Raw genomic sequence first — 14,138 nt, 5'->3', positions numbered from 1 at the left:
AGAAATATATACCAAACAGTAGGGGGCCCAGCACTGAACTCTGTGGCACCCCACTGGTAACTCATCTGCTGTTTGATGTGGAGTCACCCACTTTGATAGTGTGTGTGTTCGGTTTGTGAGCCAGTTGGTAACCCATCTTACAACAAAGGGGTTTACATTCAGTTTGCTAAGTTTATTGGTAATGCCTGAATGTGGGATTATGTTGAAAGCCTTTTCCAGGTTGAGGTATGGTGTGTGCACAGATTTGCCCTTGTCAATCGCCTTTGTCACATTTTCAAAGAAATTCACCAGATTTAACAGACAGGATCTGCCCTTCACTAAGCTGAATTGGGTAGGATCCAAGGGTTGGAGGTCAGGTCACTACTCCCTCCAGACTTTAACTTCTTCAAGGTTGTACAGCAGTGGGGAAAATAGAAGCTGTTTCAGCAAGTTGGCATTAAAGTATTGGTATCCACGCAATGAGTGCTTGATTTTTGACCCGTTGAAACCATGGCAAATGAGATGATAATTCTGAATGCGATTTAGAGTACAGAGCACAATATACTCTGCTACCTCATTCACTGAGTCTAGTCTGTGCATGGTAGCGGGAGATGGGAAGGAAGAGCTCAGAGGGAAGAAGGATCTGGGTTTCTCAATTGCCGCCTCCTTTTTATTTATGTAACGCATTGAGAGATAGTTGTGAAAAGGTAATCAACAAAACCTTCACCTCACCCACCTATTGTGACAAGGCTGAATCCAGGGGACTCAGAGGCAGTTCATGGCTATAGTGAGTACTAGTGTTGAATCCCCCTACCCAAAATATGAAGCACAATATTAAATTTGCCAATAAAAGCATGTGCTCAATCTACTCTAAGGTAGTAACCTTATTAAGTGACCTCATCTATTAACTCATATTATTAGCTAGAATGTGAGTCTGTATCATTAGAGAAAGGGCTCACATAAACAGAATTTTGGTCAATCATTAAAAGGTGATGTAATGTTTCTAGTGAAAGGGGGCAGGTATACATCATTGTTATTATGCACTTAAAATACTGTTTTGGAGTTCTAATATGAAAATTTCACAAAATATACATTCAGAATGAAAGAGCTTGGGGTAAATGTATAACATATACATTGGACTTTAGCACTTTCCAAATGATAATATTCTAACCACACTATAATGTATTTGGATGGTACCTTTTTTCACATAACGCTGAGACACACAGAATACAATGAAATTTGTTTGTCAGGGTTTGTTTTATAACCAAACAAAGTAACCTGTGCTGTGATAAACCAACTTTGAGCACAAAAAAACAGTGTGAGAACCAGAAACTCAGAACTCGGAATAAACTGGTTATAGAAACAGTCTGGTCATGTTTTTTTCTTTTTTTATCAAGCTGACTGCCACTTTGTGACACGCCTTTGTAGTCATAACTTTCTGATTAAGATATATGGGATTTGAATATCATTAGGTCTCACTATGTCTTGAGAATTCTTTTTGAACTATTGATGATTTTTTTTTGAATGTCATGTTGTATCTTTCGGCTTTTCCCGGTTAGGGGTCGCCACAGCGGAACTCTGGTCCGCTAATGATTGGCAGTAGATTTTACTAACCGTGTTGCAAGCCCTGATGCACAACCTTCAACGAAGGTACGCCCATTCATGCATGTCTCCACACAGAAGACACTTTAGCTGAGAATCAACAGGACAATGTCTTACTGTGAGGCGACAACGCTACCGCAGCACCACCACCGTAGTTATAATATGCAAAAATCATCTGACTGTTCTAATTTGAAAGCCTAGCTAAGAGGCAACTGTTTTTTTCTTCAGTACATACTTTAGTATAATTATAAAAAATCATAAATAAATGGACAGAAAATAATACACCTATAACAACTAATGCAACTGACATTCCACCTACAAGTTACATGCTGCTCCACCTTCCTTCAGCTGTTTAAATATGTTTATTCCCTATCTGTCTTCACTCAGGGAACAATCCTGCTAGCATGCTTCAGTAATGTACTCATCTACTCTCCCTTATTACGAAATTCCCTCATTCTGTCATGCCATTCCTCCAGGTTTCTACTCCCATTTAATATACCTGCCCTCTTTTATCTCCATTACATTGATTCCTGTTCTACAGCGTACTTTAATCTCTCTCTCTTTTTAAATTCCCCTGATCTATTTCCTGGATTTCTTCCTTTTATCCATGATCCACACTTTTTACACTTCCCATCAAAACCATCACTCAGTTATCACTACCATTTCATGTTTATATTAGTCATCATCCGCACCCTTTTCACCCAGTATCTCCTGCTTATCATCCTCACCCTTCTCACCCAGTATCTCCTACTTATCCTCACCCTTCTTACCCTACTGCTTATCATCCTCACCCTTCTTACCCAGTATCTCCTGCTTATCATCCTCTTCCTTCTCACCCAGTATATCCTGCTTGTCATCCTCACCCTTCTCACCCAGTTTCTCCTACTTATCCTCACCCTTCTTAGCCAGTATTGCCTGTTTATCATCCTCACCCTTCTCACCCAGTATCTACTACTTATCATCCTCGCCCTTCTCACCCAGTATCTCCTGCTTGTCATCCTCATCTTTCTCACCCAGTATCTCCTGCTTATCATCCTCGCCCTTCTCACCCAGTATCTCCTGCTTATCATCCTCACCCTTCTCACCCAGTATCTCCTACTTATCCTCACCCTTCTTAGCCAGTATTGCCTGCTTATCATCCTCACCCTTCTCAAAAAGTATCTACTACTTATCATCCTTGCCCTTCTCACCCAGTATCTCCTGCTTATCATCCTTACCCTTCTCACCCAGTATTTCCTGCTTATCATCCTCACTTTTCTCACCCAGTATTTCCTACTTATCATCCTCGCCCTTCTCACCCAGTATCTCCTACTTATCATCCTCGCCCTTCTCACCCAGTATCTCCTACTTATCATCCTCACCCCTCTCACCCAGTATCTCCTGCTTATCATCCTCACCCTTCTTACCCAGTATCTCCTGCTTATCATCCTCACCCTTCTTAACCAGTATCTACTACTTATCATCCTCACTTTTCTCACCCAGTATCTCCTACTTATCATCCTCACCCCTCTCACCCAGTATCTCCTGCTTATCATCCTCACCCTTCTTACCCAGTATCTCCTGCTTATCATCCTCACCCTTCTTACCCAGTATCTCCTGCTTATCATCCTCACCCTTCTTACCCAGTATCTACTACTTATCATCCTCGCCCTTCTCACCCAGTATCTCCTACTTATCATCCTCACCCTTCTCACCCAGTATCTCCTGCATATCATCCTCACCCTTCTTACCCAGTATCTACTACTTATCATCCTCGCCCTTCTCACCCAGTATCTCCTGCTTATCATCCTCACCTTTCTCACCCAGTATTTCCTACTTATCATCCTCACCCTTCTCACCCAGTATCTCCTACTTATCATCCTCGCCCTTCTCACCCAGTATCTACTACTTATCATCCTCGTCCTTCTCACCCAGTATCTCCTACTTATCATCCTCACCCTTCTCACCCAGTATCTACTACTTATCATCCTCGCCCTTTTCACCCAGTATCTCCTGCTTATCATCCTCACCCTTCTTACCCAGTATCTACTACTTATCATCCTCGCCCTTCTCACCCAGTATCTCCTGCTTATCATCCTCACCCTTCTCACCCAGTATCTCCTACTTATCATCCTCGCCCTTCTCACCCAGTATCTACTACTTATCATCCTCGTCCTTCTCGCCCAGTATCTCCTACTTATCATCCTCGCCCTTCTCACCCAGTATCTACTACTTATCATCCTCGCCCTTTTCACCCAGTATCTCCTGCTTATCATCCTTGCCCTTCTCACCTAGTATCTCATGCTTGTCTTCCACTCACACAAAGCAAGCATCAGTCCCATGATCAGCTTCAATTTCAGATTTATTAAAGTGCTTTTTCCTTAGTACTAATTATAACTCAAAGCAAAGCAAAGTAAATGTAAACAGTCGACACACCATGGCAAATATATTTTAATTAATGAAATACTATTTAAAAAGTAAACACTCTAAATAACAATGAATACATTTTCACCGATGCCATTTTAAATACAGTGAAAATGTCCATATAAGTCCAAATGTAGAATATCTGCTAAGTGTTTGGAAAAAACATTGTTAACCCAGCCTTGGGCTGAATCAAAATATTAATGCAGTCCATAGACAGAAAGGACGAATCATGCTAAATCAGCTTTTCAATTTACAAAGAATGTAAAAATTAAATCCAGTCTTAAAGTGAAGAACATAATCTCACAGTATCCATCATACAAGTTAAAAAAACATTCACTTAGACATATTAGAACAGAAAAAGATCAGTCTCCCAAATTAGAAACAAAGCTATTCGTCATCTGGAACAGCTGTACTGCAAAGAAAATGTAAACAATGCATAATTGTTGCTAAAAATATAAATGCAACCAGCTGCAAAATATAATAATCCTGTCTTATTCCTAAAAGTTGTAGTTCCATAAAAGAAGTAAGCAGTGAGCAAATGCAAGGACTCTTCTAAATATCCAAATGACCACCAAAGCCTACTGCTTAACAACTCATTCAGTACAGTAACTCATTCATAAAATAGGAATCACATTGCACACTTCCAAGCTTTAAGCATTCCACCAACAGCAATAATGTGCACAATATAAGGAGGATGACCAGCAGCAACAGAATACAAATCAAAATGAGCTCATCACAGGAATCTAATAAACACAGTGAAAGCCCAGCGTGCAAAGTACAAAATAGTGCTTTCATATGGAAAATAGGAATTCATCTCTAGGCAGTCTGCCACCTTTGGAAATGCTTTACATTTGAATAATTGCTTTTGTAAAGTCCTTTTGTGTTCTAAGACCATATCACTGGTGCATAGAAATTGTTTTAAGCCATAGACTTTTTGGGCAATACACAGCAAATGACTCTGATGTACCTCTACACACTTCATGCTTTGAATACTGCTTGAGGGTGATGTAACAGTGCTGAAGTCACTCAAAAATACAGTTGTGTCTGACAGGAATGACGCTAAAACAAAAACAGCCAATTAGAGTAATTAGTAGCACAGGCTCTAACATGTGTCTTAGCATGCATAACCTTAATTTTAGGTTAAGTTACACATGTGTGTTCAGCTGTTGACTTGAGACAATTGTTCCTATCAGGAGGGTTAAACTTCATTATTTTAAGATATACATAGTTTTGTGTGTTTGTTTTAAGTTAATGGGTTATGGGGGTGTGCTCGTTTTTATGTTTGTGGGTTTTCATTAAAATATAAAGGCTTGTAAAATGTGTCAAAGATTAAAATGGAGATGACAAGAACTGTTTAAGAGACCAGTCTGCCAAACATTAGTGGGTGCATGTAACATAAAAGCTGGAAATAGACATTTAAAAGCTGTCATAAATAATAAGTTGGAATAATAACTTATCATAATGGCTACACTAAACATATTATTTTGGAACATAAATGGCTTCACAGGTGTACACAAAAACATAACAGTACAGAGCTATATTAAGAAAAGCAGAGTGCAAATAGTAATACTACAGGAGACACATTTGGAAAGAAGCAAGCATGTGAATATGGTAAAGAAAGAAGTGCAGGAGGGATATTCAGCAGAGTATCAGAGACAAAGGGTTACTTATGCTAATTGCTAGAGAGCTCCAGTAGTGATAGAAGAGGGAAAAAAAGATAGTAATGGTAGAGGTTACTAGTAAGGGAGGAGGATTATGCTGGCATGTATTTATATTCCATGTAAAACTGCTATTATGGAGCTTAAGAAAACTTTGGGTGAAATAATCAGCTTTCAACAGGGAATATTACTTATAGTTTGGGACTAGAACTTAATTTGCAAAGGTACGGATGTATCTGGGGGACCAAGAAGGGAAACTATAACAAAAGATAGTAAGTTTCTGCAGAAATTTAAGAAAATATTTGGTATGGAAGATGTAAATTCAATAGCGGAAACTTGGAGATAATTCACATATTATTCCACAAGGTACAATAATTGGGCTAAGCTAGACAGAAATTGTATTTCACAGGAACATAAACATTTAACTAAAAGTTTTGACACGCATCTAATAAGAATTTCAAATCCTGCGCCAATTACAACTAAGATAAAAATGCAGTGTAATGAAGTAAAAATGAGACACCATTGCTTCCCCACCTACCTATTAAAAGAGAGGAATTTTAAGGAATGAGTAGTAGAAATTATAAAAGAACTATTAGACAAGATAGAAATGTCTTCATAAATTATAGCTAGTGAGTGGGATTAAATGAAAGAGGTGTTTATTTATTTTATTCTACATTTGTTGACTGGGTTATTCCGACTGAGCTGTGAGGCCCATTTTCAGCAGAGACCCAGGGAGAAAAGCTCCACAGTAGATTACAATTTGCTTAAACAGAGAAAAATTAGCACAAATAAGCAATACATTTATATACAGTATATACATACAATAGTGAATGTAGTTTTACATAATAATTTGGAAAGGAGGTTGAGTGATGAGTAGATATAATACCAAAGAAAGGGCAACAATACATTGAGGCTAATTTGCACTAAGATAATAGAGAGTCTGTTATGATTTGAACAAGTAGTAGATCGAGTTGAGGAGAAAAGTAAAGAAATGACAGTATTTGAGGGGAGGGTGGGGGTGATTAAAGTGAAGATAGGCTTAAGAGTTTTGATTAATAGCTGAAGGAAGGAGTATTTAGTAGATTATGTGAGAAAGGGGATAAGTGAGAGGGGAGGAGGTGAAAATGTCTTAGAGGAATCAAGAAAGTAGTTTAAGGAGGATGAAAACAGTGGCAGGACCATTGTATTTTTAGGAATTCTCTGGTAACTGTTTTGAATTGTTTAAGGTGTTTGAGGGATCTAATTTCTAAGGGAAGTTTGTTTCAATTTATGATGGGGTTGTAGCTTTAAAGATGAGTTTAAAATAGGGTAGAAATAAAAAAGAGATTTGATTAAAAAGTAACAAGAATTATTTGGAGGGGCTGACAAAAGATAAACTATTGTAGAATCGGGGAATCTTACAGAACAAGAACAGATGCAACTACAAAGTGCTACAGAGAAAATAAGGCAGTATTTGGATAAAATGCATGAGTTTAGAAATATTGCTGTTAAACAACTCTTTTTGATAATAACTCCCAAGCACAAAAACTCTTAGCACAATGACATAGGCAACAAAAAGTAGGAAGGATTGTTACCAAACTTAGGGAGCCTATAGCAAGAAAAATAACCAGAGACTTGAAGAGGTATTAGAGATATTTTGGAAATGTTATGAACATTTGCATAGAGAGAAATATGGAATCAAGAAAATGTAAAAATTTGAAAATGGAAGTATTTATGGAAGGCTTAAGTATGCTAAGGTTAGAGGTAGATGGGGCTCAACAACTAACAGTTAAGATAGGAGGAGATGTGATAAAAATAGTAATGTATAATCAATATGCAAGAAAGTCAACAGAAATAGCTGGTATTCCTGTGGAAGTCTGGAATTTAGGAGGGAAGAAAGTGTTAAAGATCTGGATAGTTTTGTTTAGCATTTTAAAATGTATTTAAAAAGGAGGGGAAACACCAACATCCTTTAAGAAAGCTGTAGTATCTGTAATACCTGAAGATAGCAAATTTCATCAGACCAGCTTCATATAGGCCCATTTAAATTTTTAAACCATGATTATAAAGTGTTTAGGTCTATAATGGCTAAAAAAGGCAAAGATGTTTCCAAAATCAATAGGTATGGATCAGTGTGGTTTTGTGGGGGAAGGCAAACATTTGACAACATTAATAGAACAATGACAATCCAGAGAGAAGCAGAATGTAAGAAAATGCTGCTGTTGCTGATGAGTCTTGATGCAGAGAAAACATTCAACAGAGTAAGCTGAGATTTTATTAGTAGAGCAATGGAAGCAATTGCATTCCCTTATACAATAATAAGGTTAATTTAGAGGATATATGAGAGATCAAAGACAAAAAATAAAGTGGGAGAGTTCCTATCTGATAAGTTGTGTCTCAATAGATGACCAGGCAAGGTGTTCTCTTTCCCCTTTGTTATTTTATTATGTTTAGAGAAATTGGCAAAGAGAATAAGGAACACAGAAATTCAAGGACATAATTGGTACGGTTGTCATGAAAGGAGATACTACCAGCCCTGCTATCTGGAATTTTGTAAATAATTATATGTCATTTGTGGATATCAAATTGATTCATATGCTTGTGTTACAAATGTATTAGAACTGTATGTCATATAAGATGGTTTAAACAGACTTGTGCCGAAGAGGTATTTTACAAAGTGCTGTTTAAAAATGTTTCCACAGCATGCCCTACTAGAAGGGAACAGAAATGTATTACATGCATTATTGTAACTGTTTGAATGTATAGATTTTAAAAGTGGAATCTGGAACATGAGTGGTTACCTTCAGAAAAATAGCTGAAATTAAATTACTTTATGGCAGCAAGGAGTCAAAATGTCTAAAACTAGGAAACTTTCTGCATTGTTTTACAAGTATTTTATTACTTTGTTACTTCCAGCAAGTTTTTGTCTGATGAAGGCTCGGTATTAACTGAGCCGAAAGCGCTCACAAATAAACAGTTTTTTATCTGCCTCCTGCTCTCATCGTTTCCAGTAATACCACTTCGTGTTTAACAGTTTTTCAGTGTTTTGGAGTTTCTTACTTCCAGCAAGTACCAAGATTTGAGGAAAAGCCCTTGTGTACATATTTTCACAGGTAGATGCTAAATGCTACCAACTGCATCAATGGTTGTTTTTCACCTGGGATAGAGTCAGTTGACAAGAAATTATGTCATTCTGCAAGCTATCCCAGCAGTAATAGTTGATATATTAATTTGGGAAGTCTCTTAGTGAGAGACAGTATGATATATTTGTCTTTGATCTGACAACATCAAGATCCACTCACCACATCTGCATTGCTCTGAATGAAGTTATTAGGATACAGTCAGGAATATAACAAAGCTTAGCTTAGATGTTTTTCTTTATTTATTTGAGCCTGTCCTGCAATGTTGTTTTAAATATTTCCTGTGATTTTGAAGTCTGATGTAACTGTAAGTATATGCTGAGTATTTTGCTGTTCTTTATTATTTATTATTAAATATATTTAAACCTTGCATTGTGTCTGATCTATATAGAGACATATTTATGTTCTGAGAGTACTTGCATATTTATTTGATGACACTTTGTAGACCACTCCTAATAGCCTTGCTCTTGGTCAAACTACCATTTGTATTGATAGTAACATTATGCAGCCTTAAAGTTGCTGATGAAGAGGTGGCTGGTAGCAGTAATAACTACCTTACAGTCTGGGCAGAAGGAGGCATAGCTAGTAAACCTGTGCCAGCCTTTCCCAGGTGTGTGTGTGTGTGTGTGTGTGTGTGTGTGTGTGTGTGTGTGTGTGTAAAACAAATCTCCAGGGGAGTGTGCATCAGCTACTTGGGCAGGGACACGAGGCACTGGTTGGACAGAAAAAGTGCTGGAGGACTTGGCTTGGCCACTAAGCTGAGATCTCAACTCTATAGCTGTGCCAGTGAGGAGTCTTGTTGAGGATCTGGAGAAAGAGGGAGAAAGCAGCCCCGGATTGACTGTGGTTTCTGTGTGCTCTTAAGGGAAATTGCACTTGATGCAGTGAGCTCCATGTGAAATACTGTATGTGTAACTGTCACCCTCCCTTTGTATGCCCCCCACTGGTGCTAGTGGTGAGGATTGATGCTTCTTGATTACTGGGCCAGAGGTGAGGGGTATCACAATGGTAATCAAGAAAAGCTGGCTTTATTTGCAGACAATACTATTTTGTACCTGGTAAAACTAGAACATAACATATCAGTGCTGTGGAACATTCAGAGATGGTTTAAATTTTTTCAGGATATAAAATTAATGCAGACAAAACAAAGGCTATAGCTGTAAACAGCATACTCACACATGAATTGGTTCAGCAATACCCATATTTAGGGGGACATGATAAAATTACGCATTTAGGAATTTGGATTAAAAAGGATTCTGTTATGGCAGCTAATGACATGTAAGAAGAGACTAAACAAAATATAATACAAAAACTGAGAAACTGGAAGCCTTTTTATGAATATAGATAGTAAGATACAAGCAGTTTTTACTCCCTTTAGTTTTATATACAGTCAGGCATATTTTTAGCAACCAGTGGAGAAGTTGTGAACAGTAATTAATAAATAGTTGAATAATTTTATGTGGGAGGGGAAGAGGGCAAGAGTCAAGTAGGATAGCTTGATCCTTCCAATAGAAAAAGATAGTTTAGGATTACCTGATTTGAAATGATATGTTAGAGCTACACAGTTAAGGCTCATTATATAACATAAGTAGAAAACTATACTTCAAAGTGAAAGGGATGATGATAAAGCAGAGAAGAAATTGAAGAAATAAGGAAAAATGTGGATTTTGGATAGCGATCCTTATGGAAAATAACAATATCCCAACACCCATCCAGCATATTGTATTCAATAAGTAACAGAAAGTATTCAAATAACCAAACTAATGCAAGGATGGAAAAAGGAGATTCTGCCAAGAGGGATTACTGCAATTAGGAGTACAAAGAATAGGCAAGATTGGGCAAAAATCTACTTTAGAAAACTAGCAAAGGGACAAAGGTATTGGGACCAAATAACTAGAGAGGGAAATGTAATAGAATATGGAAAGGTCAATAATACATTTGGACTGCTGACTAGAGACTGCCTTCCCTAATCACAAGCTGTTATCAGATTATAGACAAAAAGAAACTTATAGGGGAATCCTAAGTGAAAGACCTGCATTGGTAGATTTTTTTTAATTGAATCTAGAACAGAAGCTGCTGTTAAAAAAGAGAAAATTAGTGGGGCATATAAAATATTGCACAAAAACTGCAAGAATCAGTCAGAGGAGGTTATGAAGTACTGGGAAAATAGACTGGATAAGCAATTTACAAGGAAACAATGGGAGGACATATGTATGTCTCCCAAATATGCAGCAAAGTGTAGAAGATTTAGCATTTTTTGCTTGGAGGTGTTTGTATAGGTATTTTATACCCCAAAGAAATGCCAAATCATTTTTCCTCAGGTAGATGGCAAATATTGGAGGTGTGATGGAGAAGAAAGAGATAACTGGGAGCATATGTTTTGGGCATGTAATATGTTGGCAGACTTTAAACATTCCCTGCAGAGTACTCTGTCAGAAATATTGGGTGATCAAATGGATGAGCTGGGATTCAGGATCAGAATTGCCTAGACATAGAAAGGCCTTAAGTTTAATTCTGCCAAAAAAACAATTACTAGAAAATGGAAATCAAAGTTTAAACCACCTGTACCTGAAATAGTCAATATTACTACAGAGATAAATGAACTGGAAGTGGGGTCTTTAGAAAAAGGGTAGGAGCAAATTATGTAGAGAAAATGGAAAATGTGTCAACAATACATGTAGAATAATCTTTTGGAGTAAAACTGAGGTTTAAAGGAATGTAGGAACTGATTAATTTGTGTAAAATTAAGAGTGATGATAATTGTATAAAAGCATGTATGTGATGTATAATATTTGTAGCTGTCAACACATTAACATGGTTTGTTTTCTTTTATAAACATATATGTTTGACTGTCTTAAGTGATAATTTAATAAGGTTGTTAGTCCTGGATGTGATGTTGCTGTCATTATTTACAGTAGTCACAGGTCACACTGAAAGACACAAGACTGTTGCATATTTCTGCAGCATTCTAGAGAGTTGCTGAGTAACAACAGTCCATCACCCATATCTTAGCAATATGGAATAGCAGAGTATTAGACTCAGAAACCATTGTCCCCTGAGTGCAAGTAGTTTGCAGTAGTTTATGCACTGTATGCCAGAAGTGTTCTGTATGCAAACATTATGTGCCTGTAGGTCACCAATAGTCTGCAGAACACCAGCAAAATCTCAAAATAGTCACAGCTGCTCAGTTTTACAGGAAACTGAATTCAAAGAACTGATAACATTTTCTAGTCTGGATTTGCTTCCTCAGTGCTGCAGGGTTAGGTCAGGAAAAATAAAAAAAACGACTTTTTATGAAATCTTTTTGTTGGACTATTCTTTTATCTGCAACTCACCAATAATGCACATTATGATATCAAAAAACAAAATGGAGCTCTCTCTCTCCCTCTCTCTCTTTTATGCTCAGCCTAATTCTTTACAATTCAGTAAAATATCAGTAACATTCCACATGTGAAAGTACTGTTGCTTGTACTTTTCAAATGTACAGTTAATCAAGTACTTAAGAGCACATCTTTTTTCCTCAATAATTATGGACAAAGGCAAAAATATAGCAAGACAATTGGCCAAAACTAGGGACAACTTTTAAATGCTTATCTACTTAAAAAGTTAATATAACTATAATTTAAATCAACATACATTTTCTGAACCATAAGTGTCAATTTCTAATCTCTAGCATAAATGACTGACTCTAACCATTAGTGGTTTACCAGAAAATTAAAAAAAAAATTTTAGGGAAAGGACAAAATCGGAATTTTGGGAAGTTTTGGAAGTTGAGAAGTATACTTTGGGTTTGACATTGCTGTAATTTTTCTTACTCGCATTTCACTAACAGTGTGCAATGCAGTATTAAAAACTGTAAAATACAATCAGTCAGATCCAAACACTTAAAGATAAATGTACTTTAAATGTTCTCATCATTTCTGACACCTTGCATTTGCTAATATCCTGTTTTCGGCATCTTATATTTTTTTCTAGAATGTGTTATATTTCAGGATTTTGTATAACTGCTGAGATCTTCCTTTTACAAACATTCAATCCTGTATCAGTTAGTATGTTGTTGGATTTGGTAGCAGAAAGGGACATCCATTCAACTGTCAGTTAATAGCTGTTGAAGATAAATCTGTTCTGATAGTTCTATATCATTTCATGGTTAAACAAGGTTAAACTTTTTCAAGCTCCGCCAAGGCTGCTCTTCAATTTTTCCCTTAGAACTGCTCTACTTGCAATCTAAACAGCCTATACTCTATCTGAAAAGCTCAGCACTTGCTTCTAAAGCATTTTTATACAGATAAAGCACTCTTAACAAAAGAAAGTACTTCATTCACCTAAATTCTGTTGAGTACCCATTTCCCTATAGGTCCTTTCTGACTCAGTTACACAGCAATCTTTTTCACTATTTCTAGCATGTCGAAGGGTCAGTTGCTGGCGTCCTCTCCTGTTCAGCTGGTGAATCTGGGAATCTTGAGGCAATGTTACAATTGCTTCATGTACACAGACAACCCTCTCCTCCTCCCAACAAATACAAATATATGCGAGAGATGCAACTATATAGCCAAACTGGAGGCTGAGCTCTCTCAATTCAGTACTGGCAAGACCAGTCAGGAGGAGAAGGTAACCACGCACACCACAAACCCATTCTCACATAGAACTATCACAACTGCAAACCAAACCCATAAACACACAAAAACATACTCAGAGGCGCTGATTAAAAATCTACCAAAACAACAGAGGCCTCCAAAGCAGACACCCAAGCAACCACCACCTCAAGACATAGCACATGCAACACATAGTTCACAAAGTCAGTGTGCTAAACAGTCACAGCCCTTAAGGCCAAACAACATGCCAGACACACTTGTAATAGGTGACTCCATAGTCAGACACACTGACGTCCCGCTCACCAGACTGAACAAGGAAAAGGTCACAGTAAGCTGCCTGTCGGGAGCTAGAATCCGCCACATAACACAAGCACTCAGGTCACTCCACAGCAAGTACAAATATGACTCAGTCATTGTACATGCCGGTGTGAACGACCTGAGATGTACCTCCCTGGACTACATGAAAACAGACATAGAGGAGCTCTCTGATTATGTAGCCCAGGCCGGTATGACCCTGACCCTGAGCAGCATCTTACCCTCACCAAGAAAGATGCCACAGTACAAAGACAAAATGATCAGTTTTAACAATTGGCTTAATTACTGGTGTCATTCTAAGGGGATCCAATGTCTGTCTGCTTGGGATGACATGCTTGACAAGCCACGCTGCTTCATGAGGATGGCTTGCACCTGTCACCCCTGGGCTTCCGGATATTGGCCAAGGTTCTTGCCACCCCCATAGTGCCTTTTTTAGGCAAGGCTCAAATGACAAACCTACCTCCCTA

The sequence above is a fragment of the Protopterus annectens genome, chromosome 8.part0, assembly GCF_019279795.1.
Source record: "Protopterus annectens isolate FY-2018-M chromosome 8.part0, PAN1.0, whole genome shotgun sequence".
NCBI lineage: Eukaryota > Metazoa > Chordata > Ceratodontiformes > Protopteridae > Protopterus > Protopterus annectens.
The sequence above is the reverse complement of the archived record's forward strand: the minus strand, read 5'-3'. Positions refer to the sequence as shown.